General features: G+C 47.3%; 1 protein-coding gene across 2 annotated transcripts in view; it reads right to left on the reverse strand.

Moving 5' to 3' along the window:
• ADGRL3 (adhesion G protein-coupled receptor L3) overlaps positions 1 to 1,318 on the reverse strand; it is a 667,301-nt gene extending 665,983 nt beyond the window's left edge. The window contains exon 1 of one of the 2 annotated variants that reach the window (XM_064148522.1): positions 192 to 1,318. The gene's annotated coding sequence lies outside the window, so the exon portion shown is untranslated. Of the gene's footprint in view, positions 1 to 25 lie in introns of both variants that reach the window. The other variant, XM_064148521.1, reaches the window with a different exon arrangement.
• Positions 1,319 to 18,765: the final 17,447 nt, after the last annotated feature.

Genomic DNA, 18,765 nt, shown 5'->3' on the forward strand with positions numbered 1-18,765 from the left:
ACCCCCAGCATGCAGACCCCATTACCTGAAGGATCCAGCCCCCCGAAGCAAACTATCCTGATTATGGAATATTTCAATCCAAACGTGTGCCCAGGGTGGCCGGCACCCTTCAGCCCAAGGCAAGCAGGCAGAGGTGGGACTGAGGGCCAGGCAAGGGCTGCTGAGCATCCATCCGACGGCTGCTTAGTTACCTTTAGTCACCTCCGGCTCCTGCGATGCAAGTCTCCATCAGTTCCTCAACAACCTGCAGCAGGGAGCTGCTGCTGCTGCCACGATCCAGCCATTAAAACCAGGGGTGGAGGTAGGAAGCAAACCTGGCCACACAGTACCAAAGCCCCCAAAAAGCCAGGAGGAAAAATGGGGGTGGTAGTGAGAGCAAAAATGGGATGAGAAGCGAGGAACGTCCCCCACGGAAGGGAAAATTTTTAAAAATAAAAAATGAAAGCAAGAAAAAAACGGGAAGAAGAAGAAGAAGAAGTCTTTCCTGCCGTGCTCCTCTGCTGCACAGGCTCCTTCCCGGAGGACGGAGGCTGTGTGGCGATGGGGAAGGCGATCGCTCCACGCCTCTCTCTCCCCCTCGTCGCCGAACCCCTCTGGACCAAAGCCCCGCTCCGATTTACCTCCTGCGGGTGGGCAGCTTCTTCAGCCCAAGGTGATGCCTGCGGAGCCGGCAACCCCGGCCACCAGGCGCCTCGGATGCGGCACAGTCATTGCCCGCGCTGCCGCCGCCGCTGCCGCTGCTGCTGGGGAGGAACAGCCGCCGCCGGGGAGACCACCAACAACACACCACAGCCCAGCCAGAACAACCTTCCACCATCCCCCTGCTTCTTCTGCTTCTTCTCTTCCCCCTCCAGCACCAGCCGCTCTTCGCATCCGCTCCCCTGCCCGCGGCCCCTCGCTCCGCCGGGGATCAGGGACACAAAGGCGCCCGCGCAGGGGGAGGCGGGCGGACCTCAGCCCCCCAGGCTTCGCCGGCACCCTAGATCCTTCCTCCTCCTTCTCCTGCTGCTCCTGCTGCCGTCGCTGCGGACACCGCTAGCCCCGGCGGGCGCGCCCGGCGCGGTGCCTAACGGGTGCGGGGGGGGCCCATGGCCGCGGGAGGGTGGCCCCGCCGGTTCGGTACCGCTCGGTTCGGTACCGCTCGGCTTGGCTGGACACGGCTCAGCACCGCTCAGCTCGGCACGGCGCACGGGGAGGGGGCGGAGGAGCGCCGGGACCTGCAGCACCCGCGTCGCCCGCAGGCCGGGAGCGAGGAGCGGGGAGAAGGAGGCGGCGGTCGGCGCGGTACTGCTGCCCTGCCCGGCGGCGGCCGCACGGATCCGGGCGGGCGACGAGCCGAGGGGCGGGGGAGCGGCGAGGGCCCGGATCTGGGTTGCGCGGACGCGGGCTCCACCTAGCAGCCGGCACCGCACCGCACCGCGCCGGGGCCTCTCCGTCTCCCTCCGCCCCGCGCCGCGCCGCCCCCGGGCCCGCTCTGCCCCGCGACCGCCCCCTGCCCACCGGCCCGCAGCGTCCCGAGGGGATCTCCCACCGCCCTATTGGCTGCTCTGCCCACCGCTCCCCTTCCCGGCAGCCAATCGCAGCCTGCCTAGCAGGTACAGAACCATGCCACACTGGATTCCCTGCCTTCCAGCTGGCCACTCGGACCTTTGACCAGAGCAAGCGGCCAATGACAGGCTCCCTTCCAGGCTTAGAACCATTCCCCACTGGATCCCCTGCCTCCCGTTTGGCCACCCGGGCTTTTGTCCCCAGCAAGGAGCCAGTCACAGTGCACCTGTCTGTCACAGAATCGTCACCACCGGTTTTCTCACCTTTCAATGACTACTTCTGCCTATTGCTCCCCTCTCTGGCAGCCAACCACAGCCTGGCTAACGGGTACAGAACCATTCCACCTTCCCGTGAGCTGCTGGGACTTTACATCTCCAGCAAGTAGTCAATTGCATCCTGCCTTTCTGACACAGACTCCTCACGTTCTCATTTCCTCTCCTCCCAGTTGGCTTCTCTGTCTCTGCCCCTCTCCCAGGCAGCCAATTGCAGCCAGCCTGTCAGAAGCAGACCCATTTCTCACTGGATTCTCCACCTCCCAGTTGGCTGGTCAGCCTGTTGCTCTGAGCCCAGCAGCCAGTCAAAGCCTTCCTACGAGTCACAGAGGCCTGCAGCAGCCCAGAGCCAATGGCACAAACTCCACCCTGCCCTGGGGCCTCCGGGAGTTTGAAACATGAAACATGATGTCTAGAGAGCCAAGGACATCTGAGTCTGGGGACATTTGGGACAGGGGACAAGATGCCTGTCTTTGTTTTGCCATTTTTGGTCTTAGATCCTTCCAAAGGACCTCTGGAAGTTATGGTGCTTGGCTGCAACATGAGCAACATTTTTCTCCCATGCTGCATCATCCATTTGGTTTTAATCTAAAGAGAGAAGAACCTAAACAAATTCAACACTTAAAAAAAAAAAACAAAACCAAAAAGAAACAAAATGTGAAAGGGCTTCCAGGTGCCTGAGGCCACATGCCACACCTGATCACAATGACTTAGACCAGTCTGGGGAGATGCTGCTAAGTTCCTGACTCTCAAAGTCAAAAAAGGAAGCACCCTGGAGATCTAAAAGGACTGGGATGAAACCACCCTATCCACCTCACTGGAAGACCACTCCATTTACTGCCCTTCCCAAATGTTTCTTCACCAGACTTGCAGCTCTCATTTGACAAAGACAGAGTCACAGACTGCATCAGGATGAAAGGGACCTTAAAAGGTCATTTTGTCCAATTCTCCTGCATGAAGCAGAGGCATTTCCAACTACATCAATCTGCCCAGGGGCACATCAAATCTGATCATGAATGTCTTTGCAGTTGAGACCTCCACCACATCTCTGGGCAGCCTGATCCAGTATTTCACCACTCTCATTGTAAAGAACTTCCTCTTAATGTCCGACCTAAATCTACTCTGCTCTAGCTTTAAACCATTATCCCTTGTCATCACAAGCCCTTCTAAACAGTCCCTCCCCAGACTTTCTGCAGACTTTGCAAGGATGTCCTCTTCAGTGGGACAAAGTAATTAAGCACAGAGTCATGGAATTACAGAGCTGCTAATACAGTACCACCAAACTGCATCCCACAGTACTACATCCTTTAAATCCCTTCAGGGATGGTGATTCTCCCACCTCCCTGAGCAGGCTGTTCCAGTACCTTGAAACCCTTTCTGGGAAGAAATTTTCCTAATATCCAACCTGAACCTTCTCTGGCACAAGTTGAGGCCACTTCCTCTTGTCCTGTGACATGTGAGAAGAGACTGACTGCTACCTTACTCCAACCTCCTTTCAGGGAGGTATAGAGAGCAATGAGGTCTCCCTCTCTTCTCCAGACTAAACACTCTCAGTTCCTTCAGCTGTTCCTCACAAGAGCTGCCCTCTTCACCAGCTTGGCTGCTCTTCTTTGGACATGCTCCTGCACTTCAATGTCCCTTTTTGTAGATTGGGGCCCAAAGCTGAACTCAATACTCAAAATATAGCCTCACCAGTCCTGAATAGAGGGGGGATAACCACTTCCCTAGACCTACTGGCCACATTAGTGCTGATTCAGGCCAGGATGATGGTGGTCCTCTTGGCCACCCAAACACACTGCTGGCTCATCTTCAGCTGGCTGTCCATCAGCACCTTCAGATATTATTTATTAACATGGACCACAAGTCAGGAAACTGCTCACACATTTGCTGGTTAGACAGGCACAGAAAAGTGTGGTTTAGGCTAGGAGCTGCTACTCTGCTCAGGAAGCATGCCTGGAGAATGTCTCTGGAAAACAATGTATGTGGAAAGTGGCTTCAAACTGGAAGAAGCTAGACTGGCATTAGATATATGAAATTCTTCCCTGTGAGGGTGAGGAGGCACTGAAATAGATTGTCCAGAAGAGCTGTGAAGGCTCCAAGCCTGTAAAAGTGTTGAAAGCAAGGCTGGATGAGTCCTTGAGGAAACCTGGTTTAGTAGGTGGTATCCTTGCCCACGGCAGGGGGTTGGAACTAGATGTTCTTTAAGGTCTCTTCCAACCCAAACCATTCTGTGTATCCATGAATGCATAGATATGCTGTGGGAACAAATTACAGCTGATAAATAAAATGCTGTTTTCCTAGCAGCATGATCAGGGCCCATCTCAATGACACTGGAAGCAATTAAGGAAGAACATCAACTGATGGAATTCACAGGGATAAAAAGAACCTAGAAGTTACAACAAATCTGCCTCTGTTCCACTGGACTTCTGCAAAGTCCTTTTGGACAACACCTTTCCCACATGGTTGCAAACACCTCCAAAAGCCTTAGTGAGTGGTGCACAGCCTTCTCCAGGGGTTTACTGGGAGAGAAAGGAGGTTTTAAAACAATTACAACTTCTACTCATGAAAATCATTCTTATCACTGGGAAAACACCAAGAATCTTCTGTTCCATCCCTGGAAAAGTCCTTCTCTGCAACAGTGTGCTGAAATGTGTCCAGAGAGAGGCAACAAAGATAGTGAAGGGTCTGGAGAACAGGTCCAGTGAGAAGCAGCTGAGGGAACTGAGGTCATTTAGTTTGGAGAAGAAGAGCCTGAGGGGAGACCTCACTGCTCCCCATGATTCATGGAAAGGAAGTTTCAGTGAGGTGGGGGGTGGGTGGCTCTCCCTAGTTTCAGGTGGTAGAAGGAGAGGAAATGCTCTGAATTTGTGCCAGGGGAGGGTTAGGTTGGAGATTATGAAATTTCCTTTTGCTGTGAGAGTGGTCAGGGATTGGAACAGGCTGCCCAGGATGGTGGTGGAGTCACCATCTCTGGAGTAGTTTGAGAAATGTGTGGACATGGGACTTTGGGACATGGTTTAGTAGCCATGGTGGCGTTGGGTTGACAGTTAGAGGTCTTTTCCAACCAACACAACTCCATGATTCTATGATTATTAAGATCCTCATGGTGATGGTTGAATCCCCATCCCTGGTGGGGATTCAGAGGTGCAGGGACATGGTGCTGAGAGACATGGTTTAACCTCAGACTTGGTGGACTTAGATAATGGTTGGACTTGATTATCTTAAAGGTCTTTTCTAACTCAAGTGATTCTATGATCCTTCTAGGGGCAACATGGAGGCAAAAAGACAGTGTCACTTGTCTTAAAGTGTGAGTTTTGGATTGGTTGGTTGGTTTGTTTTTCTTGTAGCAGCTTGACTGTCTTGTGGCACCAGGGGGAACTCCTTCTTGCCTTTCAGTACTCAGACAGGCTGATCAGAAAACTTGAGACAGACTTTTTAGCAGGTCTTGTGGTTTGAACTAAAAGAGGGAGATTCAGGTCAGAGAGGAGGAAGACATTTTTGACAGTGAGGATGGTGAGATCCTGTCCCACGTTGCTGGGAGAAGTAGTAGATGTCCCATCCCGGGAACCATACTGGGTGAAGCTGTCTGGGGCAGTGAACAACCTTCTCTAATTGCATATCTCCCTGATGACTGCAGGGATGTTGGACTAGATGGCTGTTAAAAGTCCCTTCCAACCCAAACCAGCCTCTAATTATGTATAATGAAGATGGAAGAAATACCCAGTGAATTCTGAAGGACACAAGAAAGAGTTTCAGAAGGCTACCACTGCCCTTTCATGCTATCATATTACTCATTAAAGTTGTGTATGAGGCTGAAAGCTGCAGTCCAGGCAGGAAACCTTCAACACATTGCATTAGGTCATATGGATTCATACAATGGTCTGGGTTGGAAGGGATTTCCAAGATTACCTGGTTCCAGCCCAGCTGTCATGGGCAGGCACACCTTCTACTAGGCCAGGTTGCTCAAGTCCTCATCCAACCTGGCCTTGAACACCTCTAGAGGTGATGATCTCCCTTCTGGTCATCAAGGGCTGGAGAACAGACTGAGGGAGTTGGGGTTGTTCAGCTTGGAGAAGACTCCAGGGGAACTTCATAGCAGATTCCAATACACGAAAGCAGCCTACAGGAAGGCTGCAGAGGGACTTTTAATGTAGGTGCTTAGCAACAGGAAAAGGGAGAGTGGTTTGAAGCTGAGGGACAGTAGATTTTGACTGAATCTTAGGATCTTGGTGAGACTTTGGAACAGGTCACCCAGGGAGGTTGTGGATGTTCCTTCCCTGGGGATGCTCAAATCCAGGCTGCATGAAGCCTTGAGAAGCTGAGCCTATTTGAGGGGCATCCCTGCCTATGATGGAGAGGTTGGAACTAGTTGATCAGTTGATCTCTTGATGTCCTTTCAAACCTGAACCATTCCATGATTCTATGAGCCACTCCAACAGTTCCACATCCTTCTTGTCCTGGGGGTACCTGAAGTGGATGTAATACTCCAGATGGAGTTTCCTGAGAGCAGCATAGAGTAGGAGAATCGCCTGCCTTGTCTTGCTGGTCACACTGCTGTTGAATGTGGCACTCATGCAGTTGTAGTCCCCAGAGGCAACAGCAACCCAAAGAATATTTTCCCAGCAAAACATGAGCGGTGTCCAGGGATGAGGTTTCCACTAATTCCCTTGAGTGATGACTCCCCCAGTCTCATATATCTGGCTGTTTGGAAGATTTTGCTGCTCTTTCAGCCTACAATTTTTTTTTGCCCTGTTTCTCAATTTCATGCCATTACTGGTGGTTATGGCCCCAATTAATCAAAGTGCTTCAGTGCATGCTTAAATTTCGGTATGTGCTAAAGCTCCGTTGGCGTCACGTGCCAGGGTGCGTGGCAGGGCTGATGGATACGCGCATGTGTTTAAGCACCGTGTGGAATTGGGACCATGCATCATCCAAAATAATTACCCTGCTCGTGCATATTTTTAAACCATTATCCTTTGCTTGCTTAATTATTGATTGGATAAGCTATATATTTGAGCTGCTTAATCTCTCCTTGTGTATCTGTCTTTCCAAGAGCCTGATAATTTTTCTTCTGTGGAGCGGAATTGCTTGAAATTCTTTCATGTTTTCTAAGGACAAGTAATGAGGTATTGCAATTTAATGCTGTATCCCAGGTGTGATTCCATAACAAGTAGTTATGCTCTGCAGTCGAGGGATAGAACTTCCCTGCACCAGCAACCACGAAGTGCATTGATTTGTTGTGCTGCTCTATCATTTTGTAAGGCTCTGTATAATCTACTCCTGTTCTTTTCCATATCCATCACCCTGGCATTCAGGGGGTTTTGCTTGCAGACGTGCTGGCCCTTAGGCCTTATAGAATCAGATAATGTTTCAGTTGGAAAAGCCCTCCAAGATCATCGAGTCTAACCATTGACCAAACACCATTGTGATCATTAAACCATGTCCCAGAGTGCCATGTCCACACATTTCTTGAACACCTTCATGGTTGGTGACTCCACCACCTCCCTGGACATTCTGGTCCGATGCCTGATCACACCCAAAGGGTGCTACAGGAGAGCTAGGGAGGGACTTTTGACAAGAGCTTGTAGTGACAGGATGAGGAGCAATGTCTTTGAGCTGGGAGAGGGAAGATCAAGACTGGAGACTAGGAAGATATTCTTGACAGTGAGGGTGGTGAGGCAGTAAGGGTGGTGGGGCAATAAGGGTGGTGGGAAAAGGTCACCCGAGGAGGTTTTCAATTTCCCCTCCCTGGAGTTGTTCAATGCCAGGTTGTCTGGAGCCTTGAGCAACCTGGTCCAGTGGAACGTGCCCCTGCTCATGGCAGTGGGGTTGGAACTAGTTGATCTTGGAGGTCCCTTCCAACCCAAACCATTCTAGGATCCTATACCACCCTGGCACCACAGTGCCTGCATCATTTGCTGCTCATTATTCCTTTATCCCTCAGGTAGCTGTGGAGCTTTAATGATCATTTCATTATATTACAATGGACTAAAATTAGGTTTAGTGAATTGTAATTGCCTGTGATTCTGATTCTTCTCCTTTTACTTTTTTTTTTCTTCTTCTTCTTCTTCTTTTTTTTTTTTTTCTTTCCTGCAGATCTGTGTCCTATTTGCTTTCTGGCTTTCTCTCAGATTTCCATGAACTTCCATAAACAACTCTCACTGAGCCATGACATTGTGTAATGAATTACCTTATTCTCTGAGATGCATGTCATCTGGACCAGCTCATTGGTACACATTTATGCTTCTCAGCCTTGCAGCTTTCCTTTTTTTCTTCTTCCCCTTTAACCAATTCTCCCTTATGAAACACATTTCACAGTGTTTTCTTTATTTCATGATCAAGTATTATGTGGCTTGTTTGGTTTTCACCTCCTTTTTTTTCCCCTTTAACCCAATGTGAAATATTGTCGTGACAAAAACACATCAGCTGTAAAAAACAAATGCTGTGGAGTGACACAGATAAACATCGCAGGCTTCCTGCTGCAGATCCAGCAAAACTCATCTCACAGAATCATGACTTGACTTTTCTGTCACAAAATCCCCACAATCACAGAATCAGAGAATCGCAGAATCATGTCAGGTTGGAAGGGACCCCTAAAATCATCTGCTCCAACGTTTTTAGGTAACAGTAGAATTGAAATGAGCTGGTCCAGCACCCTGTCAAGATGAGTCTGCAAACTGCAAGATGGAAAGGAATCCAAGGCTTCCCTTAGGAGATGATTCCAATGTTTAACTGTTCTCATGGGCAAACATTTTCTTCTGGAATTCCATGGGAATCTCCCTAGCAGTAATTTATCCTCATCACCTCTTGTCTTTTCCATGGGACTCCTTGTAAAAAGGGAAGTCTCCATCCTCCTGGTAGCCACCCTTCCCGTCCTGGTCCATGGTGTAAGCTGTCCCCTCAGCCTTCTCTTCCCCAGGCTGAACAAATGCAGCTCTTTCAGCCTTTCCTCCCATCAGGGCTGCCAGGTCTCTCTTCAGTCTCCTGGGCCTTCTCCGGACACTTTTCAGCCTCTCTACATGTTTTTTGTGCAGCAGGGACCAAAACTGCAGGTAGTGCTGCAGGTGTGGTCTGACTAGCACTGAATAGAAAAGTGCACTTTGGGACATAGCCCAGTGGTCATGGGGGTGTTGGGTTGATGGTTAACTCTGATGATGTGAGAGGTCTTTTCCAGCCTTAATGATTCTATAATTCCATGACCTGGTTTCTAACTTTGTTGGTACTTATCTGTACCACAGTAGAATATGGGTTCCCGGTCTCTCAAGAGCAGTATTTTTGTGGGCAATGGTGCTGCTTCAGTGATTTCCAGAGCATAGGCAGGAAGGGAACATGGGAAGATTGCACAGATTCCCAGGACACAACATGGTATTCGGTCCAAGAAAACCTTAATTCTTTATGTGCATGCCCAAATCCACCCCGCTCACTATGCCATTGCAATTGGGAAGTCTGTGCAAACCAGCTGAAGATGACTGCTGGTGACTGGTAGCTTAGACATGGATTGGAAAATGGCCCTGCATAAGAATTATGTGACCTGCTGACCCAAATCTGTCTGTAGTAGAGGTAATAAGGCAATTAGACACAAAAATCATTAATAATTTAACTTAATTGAAACCTAACAATACAGCCTTCCTCTATGACTTCAAGTGATTTCAACACTTTGGAAAGTCTTTACTTGTCTCTCTTGTTCCACTACTCAAATAATGTGGGAGAAAATAAAGTGTCTCTAGGATGTCAGCTTAAGGAGCTTGAGTTGGTTTGCTGCTTTGGGTTGGTTTGATTGTTTGATTCTTTCTTTGTTTGGGATTTTTTCCCTTATTAATTTGAACTTGTAAATTGTCAGAGCTCTTTTCTAATAGAGGTTGAAGCCTGTCTGCGTGTGGATGCTGGGCTGGAAGATTAGAAGGGAACAAAGATGGAAATTCTTTGGAGTGAGGGTGATGAGACACTGGAACAGGTTGCCCAGGGAAGCTGTGAATGTCCCCTCCCTGGAGATGTTCAAGGCCTTGAGAAACCTAGTCCATTGGAAGTTATCCCTGTCCACGGCAGGGAAGTTGGAACTGCATGGTTTTTAAGATCCCTTCCAACCCAAACCATTCTGTGAGTCTGTAACTATGTAGGATGTAACTGGCTGTTGTAAAATGAGTGGTCTTTGACCTAGGAGCCCCTTAAAGTAGCTGTCTTGAACCAGGCTCAAAGAAAAGAGCAATTAAATGCCCCTCCATGTAGCTATGACTGAAAACATAGGAAGCAGAAATAGCAGGGTAAAAGCAGCCATGCTGCAAGAGATGCTGGAGGCATAGAAGCAGATTTGGAAGCAAGGGGGTCTGTTGGTTACAGCCACTGATAAAAGACAGAAAAGATCAGGGAAACAAGGAGGAATCTAAAAATCAGCAGAAGCAGTCAGTGAGTTTGAGAGAGAGAAGGGGAAGGATGTCTTTTTAGGACAGGAATTTCTGGAAAAGACCAGTCCAACTGTTATGTAACTCTACCAGGTCTGGTGGTAAATCATGGTCCTCAGCACCACATCCCTGCATCTTTTACATGCTTCCAGAGATGGGCATTCAACCACCCATCTTAGTGTCATCTGCAAACTTACCGAGGGTGCACTCAATTCCCCCATCTAGGTCATTGATAAAAACACTAAAGAGGACAGGCACCAGCACTGAACCCTGGGGAACTCCACTTGTGACCAGCCACTATTTGGATTTAAATCCATTTACCACTTCTCCTTGGGACCAGTTATCAGCCAGGATTTTTAGCCAGCTAAACACCCACCATCCAAGCCACGAGCAGCCAATTTCTTCAGGAGGATGCTGCAATACACAGTGTCAGAGGACAAAATCCAGATAAACAATATCCACAGCTTTTCACTCATCCATTAAGCAGGTCACCTTGTCACAGAAGATCAGGATCATCAAGCAGGACCTGCCTTTCTTGAACCTATGCTGACAAGTTCTAATCAACTAGTCACCCTGCGCATTCTGCATGATGGCAATCAAGATGACCTGCTCCATGACCTTTCCTGGAACATAGGTCAGACCAACAGGCCTCTAATCCCCTGGATCTTCCTTCCAACTCTTCTTGTAGATGGACCTCACATTTGTCAATCTCCAATCAGCTGGAACCTCCTTAGTTAGCTAGGACTGCTGATACGAGATGGAAAAGTGGCTCAGTGAGCACTTCCCAGCTCCCACTTAAACTCTTGTGACGTTCAGGAAAATAATGCCTTCTCCATCAACACAACACCTCATAAGTACTTGGTGCCCATATTCCTCAGGAAACCAATGTATTGCCCTTAACTTATGAGTCATGTGAAGCCATATGCTGCACAGAATCATCAGAGAATCAGAGAATGGATCAGAGACCTCAGAAACCATCTATTCCTCTCAACTAGACTTAGCTGTCCAAGCCTCACGCAATCTGGCCTTAATCACCTCCAAGGAGGGTGCATCTACAATCTCCCTGGACAACATGTTCTGGAGTCTCACCATCCATGTACTGAAGAACTTCTTCCTAAGATTCAGTCCAACCCTGCTCTCCTCAGCTTCAAACCATTCCCTTTGTCCTGTCTCTAGACATTCTTAGGAAAAGTCCCTCTGCAGCTTTCCTTGAGGATCCTCTCAGGTACTGGAAGGCAGCTTTAAGGTCCTCCCAGAGTATTTTCTTCTCCAGGCTGAACAACCCCAGTTATTTCAGCCTATTTTCACAGCAGAAGTGTTCCAACCTTTGGATCATCCTTGTGACCCTCCTTTGGACTCATTCCACCAGCTCTGTGTCCTTATGCTGGGCACACCAGAACTGGACACAGTATTTGAGGTAAGGTCTCACAAGACCACATTATCAAGTACTGCAGCTCAGCATGACTTCATCAGCTAGGTCCATTCCACAAAACTCAAAACCTCCCCTGGAAAAGAGGAGGAAATCCACCCCTGGCATCCATTGCAGCATTAGCATGCGGGATGAATTACACTGATGTCCAGAAGAGTAAGGTTCCAGCTCACATCACTTTCAGGGCTTAAGAGAAATTTGAACTCCTGGCAGAAACGCTGTATTGCCCCTGAGGGACTGTTGGGCATCCTGCTTTTGCAGTACTCTTAGCCATCTATCCTATAATGCTCATATCATCTGTAACCACTTACTTCACCTTTCTCCTGGCAGGCAGAACGGAGAGAAGAAACCAAAGGGAAAACACCACTCTTCTTGCAGGACTGTGAGAGGATTTAAAGCCATTTGTGAAACAAAAGTAGGAAATAATGGCAGATAAGAAGCCTGTTTTTAAAGGTGCTCTCCAAGGACCTCGACTGCAGCAGTATGAATTTAGTATTCATGGTATCAGTGGCGAAATTCTAAACTGAATAGGAAATTAACTTTCTCACTTGAGGTTATACTGCAGTGGTAAAGTGATCCTGACTTTGTTTGAAGACTAAATGCTCTGGTTAGGGGGAAATCAGATTCAAAAAAAGAAAGAGAAAGAAATCAATAATGCAGAGACAAATTTTGCAGATTTCAAAGAAAAGCAGGTATAAAATGTGGACCAAATGCAGCAGAAGCTCCCTTTGATGAAACATGTGCAAGGCTTCATCAAATGGAGTCTCCTTCTCTGAGAGTTTCCAGACCCACCTGGATGCATTTCTGTGGGACCTGTCCTATGTTGTCTTTTACTCTGCTCCCCTGAGACCCCACCTGCAGTACTGTGTGCAGTTCTGGAGCTCCCAACAGAAGAAGGACAACAAACTGTTGGAATGAGCCCAGAGGAGGGCCACAAAGATGATCAGAGGACTGGAGCACTTCTCCTATGAGGACAGGCTATGAGAGTTGGGGCTCTTCAGCCTGGAGAAGAGAAGGCTTTGAGGAGACCTTGGAGTGGCCTTCCAGTATCTGAAAGGGGCCTAGGAGGCACTATTTATAAGGTCTTGCAATGACAGCATGAGGAATACTGAGATTAAACTGGCAGAAGGGAGATTTAAACTAGCTATTAGGAAGAAGTTCTTTACAATGAGGATGGTGAGACACTGGCACAGGTTGCCCAAGGAGGTTGTGGATGGTCCCTCCCTGGAGGTGTTCAAGGCCAGGTTGGATGAGGCCTTGAGTGAGCTGCTCTAGTGGGAGGTGTCACTGCCTATGGTGGGGAGTTGGAACTGGATGACCTTTGAGGTCCCTTCCAATCTAAACCATTCTCTTATTCTACGACCTTGCTTTGGCAGGGGGTTTGGACTCAGTGATTTCCAGAGGTGCCTTCCAACTCCTACCAATCTGTGGTTCTATGATTCTATGATTTTGTGATTCTATGATTCCAAGGTGAGGTCCCTTCCAACTCCTACCATTCTGTAATCCTACAATTCCATGAGGTCTTGAGTGGATATCTCATGCATACAACTTAATGAGAAAAGAAAGCCAAACAAACCCAACAGAAAACAACTAAGACTGGGTCAAAGCATAGCAGAAGGGATTATACCTAAATATCAAGGCTTTAAGAAATGGTTGTTGTGTGGAGACAGGCAATTGATCTTTTTTGGTCTCTCCACCCAAGACTCTGTTTCAGAAATCAGTAGAATGATTTTTTATTAAGTTCAGGTTTCTTTTAAGTCGTGTCAGCAGTCACTGAAATAATGTTTTTACCCCCTTCCACAGAGTTGATTTGCACCTCCCTGCTTCACACGTTCATTTTGTAAATCTTTTAATGCTTTCTCTGATAGGGTCACAGGAAACTGATCCGAGACAAATGAGAGATCTAATCTTCAGATAGTTAGCACAGTATCTGGCAGCCAAAGAGAAGGCAAACAAAACGCTGAGATATACCAGCAGAGACGCAGAGGAAATCAGTAGAGATGGCTGAAACATAGAAGGGGCCAGCAGACCCACCCCTGAGGGCTGTGTACAATGCTGAGATCTCCATTACCAAGATACTGACACAGAACAAGTATAGTGTCAGGTAGTCCTGGGTGTTTGTAAGTAGAGTTATAAAACCTGGTGTGATGGTTTGGGTGTTCCCTGCCCTCCCGCCACACACACGCTTTGGAAGTCACCCAGACTAGATGCAGCTGGCTCTGGAAATGGAATGAAGCTTATATTTACAGCTTAGCAGAATATATAAGCAGATATTTACAGTATATACAGCTATATACAGAAATATACAAGGTAAAAGGTAATACAAAAACACAACTCCAATCCCAGAAACCTGAGTTCCCAGGAGGGTCTCTCAATCACCCCTTCACCTTCCCCCTACCCCTCTCAACCATACCCCAGTCCCAAGGAAGAATGGAGGTTCGGCCAGGGGGTTAGGAAGCAAAGTGGATTAGTCAAAGAGGCTAGAGAGAGAGATGCAGCTCAGAGCTCCCCAGCTAGAGAAGTGCATTATCTATGTTTGGATTCTTATTTTTAGACCTCTCAGCAAGCCTATGAGGGAAGTAGACATCACCCTTGTTTTCTTTCCAAGCCTGTATCCTATTTCTTTTCACCAAAACATTTTAGCTAGCTTCAAACTAGCACACCTGATTAGTTCTGTTCTCATTAAGGCTGGAGAAGAAAAGGGATGAGAAAGGCTTGCTGAAACAAATTCTGAAAGGGGAAGAAGAGCAAGCAAGATGTACCTGATGTTCTTCACGAAGGATAACAGGCTGGGCTTTAAAATGTTATCAACAAGCACAGAGGAGAAGGCAGTCAGGGATGTTTCAAAGCAGCTATTCATAGAATAATTTTGGTTTGAAGAGACCTCCTGGATCATAGAGTCTAACCATCAGTACACCACCACCATGACCATTAAACCATATGCTGAAGCACCATGAGCACACATTTCCTGAACACCTTCCAGGGACAGTGACTCAACCACTTCTCTGGGCAACATCTTCTAATGCCTGAAAACTCCAATGACTGAAAATTCAGCCAAATGGAAATCTGACAGCAATCAATATCTGGAGCAGGTTTCAAAGATATTTTTCAGGTGCCTGATCTCACCACAGGCCAGTGGGAATTGTGCTCCTAAATCCCTTACGGACTACTCATTACTTCTGCGTGGCTATTAAGAAAACTGAACAACATGTAGCAACGACTGCAGGTGGCCTGATATCAGCAGACAAAGAACATCTAGTGGTAGCCTCTCCTTGTGCTTGAACTCCTTGCTTGGTAGCTTTGGCTGAGCAGGAGTTTATTATTCATAACTCTCAAATCCACCTCATCTAATTCCATCTCCTGAGCTATATAATCAATAATTCAAGTATGTATTCTAAGAAGATTTCTGAATTAAGCCAGACACCCTAATGTATAGGACCTAGCATGCAGATTGATGTACACAACAGCCAAGAGGAGAGCAGCATAGCAATTTGGAGAAGATTATCATTATAAGAGGAGATATTTGGAGCAGTAGTCAAGGAATAAGATCCACGCATTGAAACTGCTTTACAGATGTGCCACTCAACACATTTTGGAGTTCTTTAGACAATATCAGACCTCCGTAAATGGACTGGTAAATTGATGTGTCCTTTATCACCAAGATCTTCCACCAGTCACAGTCAAACTCCCAAATACCATTAACAAAGACAGAATCATGTAATCACAGAATCATAGCATCATAGAATAGTAGGGCTTGGAAGGGATCTCCAGAGATCATCAAGATCCTACCAAAGTAGGAGCACCTAGAGCAGATCACACAGGAATGCATCCAGATGGATCCTGAAAGTCTGCAGAGAAGGAGACTCAACAACCTGTCTGCATAGCCTGCTCCAGGGCTCCAAATCCCTCAGAACAAAGTTTTTTTTCATGTTAAGATGGACCTTCCTGTGTTCCAATTTGTATCCATCGTCCCCCATCCTATCACAGACACCAATGAAAAGAGTCTGGCCCCTTCCTCTTAACACCCACCCCTCAGATATTTATAAACATTAAGATCTCCTCTCAGCTTCTTCTTCTTCAGACTAAAGAGCCCCAGGTCTCTCAGCCTTTCCTTATCAGAGAGATATTTAAGGCCCTTCATCATCCTTGCAGCCTCCATTGGATACTGTCATGTATATCCCTATCCCTGTTGAAATGGACATCCCAGAACTCCAGATGTTAAGTTTGGGTTTTCAAACAAATTGCTATGGGAATTTTGCCTTTTGTTCCTCTCCTGTGTTCTTCAGTACTACACATAGTGGAGAATTAGAGTCTATGAAGACACTCAGGTGGAGGAACAAACAGAAACAGCAGATTCCTGTTTCAGTACTCAACCCCTGAGCTACAAAAGAATTGGAGATGGTACCAGTCTTCTCCTCAAAGCAAAGCCTAGGCAGCTGCCAGCAGATTCTTGCTTCTTAAAAGCACAGCTGCTTCTGTGAACTGGACACCCACAAAGATGAGCTTTCTTTGCAAAATAGCATGCCACTGGGCTCAGTCCTCAGCTAACTCCAACTTAAGTATCTGCAGTAGTTAGAGCTCAGACCACTGATGTGCATAAGAGTCCCCAATTACTTGTGTTACCCAGTATGCTCTTTGTTTCTAGGTGGCTTACTAAGTTCCCAGGGGAAATGGCCTGAAATTATGCCAGAGGAGGTTCAGGTTGGAGATTAGAGAAAAAAATCTTTCCTGTAAGAGTGGTCAGGCTCTGGAACAGGCTGCCCAGGGAGGTAGTGGAGTCACCATCCCTGAAGGTGTTAAGAAAGGTGTGGACAAGGCACTTTGGGACATGGTTTAAGGGCTATGGTGGTCCTAGGTTTCTCCTTGGACTTGATGATCTTGGAAGCATCTTCCAACCCTAACAATCCATGGTTATATGGTTCTTAGGTGACCCGGGCAGCAGGGAAACTGCAGCTCAGCTGTTTTTTCACAGTGCTGCAAACATGGTGCCACATGGATGTTCACAAGGTTTCTGGAAGTGAAATACCTTGGATGTGGCAGTGGAGAACAGCATCAAATACAATGCAAACAGTCAAGCATCCACTTTGTGATGGTCCATCTAAGACACCCATCACGAATTTAAATCTAGCTTATGAATTACTTGCCTTCTGCTTTTTTTCAACCCTGCCATAGTATCATCTTTTTCAATAGAGCTCATAAACCTCTCTGTAGTGTTTGGCTTACTTGTATATTGAAGGAGGAAAGCATTAGCATGGAAAGAAGGGGAGAATCAGCTCTACCTTCAACATGTGTGATCAGTCTAAGGACCACTGGCCCCTGTGATGCTCTGTTTCAAGTCAAATCACACCTGCAGTGTGATGTATGGGTTTGGTTTTGATTTGGTTTGGGTTTTGTTACTTTGGGGGTTGTTGTTGTTTGGGTTTTGTTACTTGCACTGCTTACTTTGTTACTTCTGTTAAATACTAATTGTTTGCACTCATGCTTGTCTGTATTAAAGGTCTTGGACTAAGAGGAGGGCTGCTGACTTCAATCATGGACTATTTGAGGTGTTAGTTTTCCTTTCAATCAGTAAAGTGGCTGTTCTCTAGCTTTCAGTGTTCAAATCTCAAGCACTGCCTGCTCCATGGCATTCTTTCAATGCCTGACTTACATGTGGGTATGTTGTAGGTTGGACCTCCCAGTTTCCTGTCCCACTTGAAATGGGGAACTCAGAACTGGACACAATACCCAAGGTGCAGACTCATCAAGGCAGAGTAGAGGGGGAGGAGAACCTCCCCTGACCTGCTGCTCACTCTCTTCTTAATGCACCCCAGGATACAATTTGCCTTCTTCATCACAAGCACATATTGCTGGCTTATGGTGAACTTGTCATCCACCAAGATCCCCAGATCCTTCTCTATGGAGCTACTTTCCAGCAGGTCAATCCCCAACCTGTACTAGTGCATGCTAGTGTTCCTCCCAGGTGCAAGACTCTACATCACTCTTGTTGAACCTCATTAGGTCTCCCTTTTCCCAGCTCACCAGCCTGTCCAGATCTCCTTGAACAGCAGCAGAGCCTGAGTGGTGGAGTAGCCAATGCTCCCAGTTTTGTAATGGCAAGAAATGAGGACACACAACAGCAGCCAACATCAGCATGGGTAGCCTCCTTTCTTCCTTTCTCAGGCCACCACACTGAATCTGCTAGCAGGTACCTTATGGGCATTAACAGGAAAAAAAAAAGAACCCACAAAAGGATTTTTTCACTTCCATGTTTCTCCCCCAGACATCTCCTGTTACTACCTTCCTGGTCTGAGCTACTTAACATTCTGTGGCTCTTGCAGAATGCATGCTGCTCAATTTGGCAGCCTTTTAGGCTTTTAAAAACCTCGTGTTTTGGCATGATCATCATCAGAATGACCAACAGTCTCCAAAACCTGAATGCAGTTCCTGTGCTCTCCCCTCCTTTCCCTCTCTTCATTTCAGCACTGCTCATACAAAGAGCCCATTCCTTTGTGGCCATAATTAAGCTCTCAGACACTCTTCCCCATCCTTCTCTGACAGTGATTATCATGTCTTTTTTTCTTTTTCCAGTTGCTGAAGCTGTCAATCTGCAATGCTTCCCAAGAGCCATGTTCAGGTTTGCAGAAGCAGGATGTGAGCGCAGAAGGAAATCCCAGAAGTCAGACATCATTTTAAAGATAAGGTCTAACCGAGGAGAAGAGGCTGCTCAGTTTCAGAAGATTTAAAAGCAGCATATGGCTCAGGTGCTGGATGCAAAAAGCTTACACACACCACACCCTCTGCCAGCTCCAGCTGTGCCTCTAAACACACATCTACTGCTCCCCGAAAGCAGGTGGAGTGATGCAGGGATCAGTCTCTTCTCCCTACTCTCAGGAGACAGAATGAGAGGAAATGGCCTGAAATTGTACCAGGGGAGGTTTAGTTTGGAGATTAAGGAAAAATTCTTTCCTGTAAGAGTGGTCAGGTGCTGGAATAGGCTGCCAAGGGAGGTGGTGGAGTCACTATCCCTGGAGGTGTTCAAGAAGTGTGTGGACCTGGCACTCTGGGACATGGTTTAATGGCCATGGAGGTGTTGAGCTGACAGTTGGACTTGACCTTGCAGGCCTTTTTTCAACAG

The sequence above is a fragment of the Pogoniulus pusillus genome, chromosome 9 (genome assembly GCF_015220805.1).
Source record: "Pogoniulus pusillus isolate bPogPus1 chromosome 9, bPogPus1.pri, whole genome shotgun sequence".
NCBI lineage: Eukaryota > Metazoa > Chordata > Aves > Piciformes > Lybiidae > Pogoniulus > Pogoniulus pusillus.